The sequence below is a fragment of the Engraulis encrasicolus genome, chromosome 11 (genome assembly GCF_034702125.1).
Source record: "Engraulis encrasicolus isolate BLACKSEA-1 chromosome 11, IST_EnEncr_1.0, whole genome shotgun sequence".
NCBI classification, from domain to species: Eukaryota; Metazoa; Chordata; class Actinopteri; order Clupeiformes; family Engraulidae; genus Engraulis; species Engraulis encrasicolus.
Window position 1 is genome coordinate 28989015 of NC_085867.1, and position 705 is coordinate 28989719.

Below are 705 nucleotides of genomic sequence, written 5' to 3' on the forward strand. Positions count from 1 at the left end.
CTTACACACTAAAACACACACACACACACACACACACACACACACACACACACACACACACACACACACACACACACACACACACACACACACACACACACACACACACACACACACAGGCACACACACAGAAACACCAGTGCGTGCATACGCGCGCGTGCACAGAGACACAGGCACGCTCACGCTCCCACACCCTCCTCCCCCACCGCTGCAGTGTCTGTTCACTGGCTCAGAGCTAGCAGCAGAGGAAACGCTCTCGCTCTCTCTCTCTCTCACACACACACACACACACACATACAGAATAATACGAGAGCGCTAACGCAGAGGAAACACACACACACACGCATGCACACAGATACAGGCTCTCGCTCTCTCACACAACACAATAACACGCAGAAATAGAGAGAGACAGAGAGCCAGGGAGAGGAAGACAGGAAGAAAAACACGCGCAAGGAGGAGAAGGGGAGCAAAAACAAAAGGCAGAGAAGGACAGACAGCGAGAAGGAGAGAGAGAGAGAGGGAAAAAACGGAGGGATAGAGAGAGGTGACGGGAGAGGTGGCTCGCCTCTCACAGTGCGGTGGAAGAGAGATAGTACTGGGTGAAGAGGAGAGGAGCGAAGAGAGGGGAGGAGAGAAGAGAAGAGGGGAGGATGTGAGAGGATTGGGACTAAAACACTCCCTTTTCTGCTGCCTGCCTGCCTGTTT

General features: G+C 53.2%; 1 protein-coding gene across 1 annotated transcript in view; it reads left to right on the forward strand.

Moving 5' to 3' along the window:
- The first annotated feature begins 230 nt into the window (after positions 1–230).
- Positions 231–705, forward strand: part of gnaz (guanine nucleotide binding protein (G protein), alpha z polypeptide) — an 89892-nt gene continuing 89417 nt past the window's right edge. Inside the window, exon 1 of the mRNA XM_063210366.1 lies at positions 231–705. This exon is cut by the window's right edge and continues 75 nt beyond it. The gene's annotated coding sequence lies outside the window, so the exon portion shown is untranslated.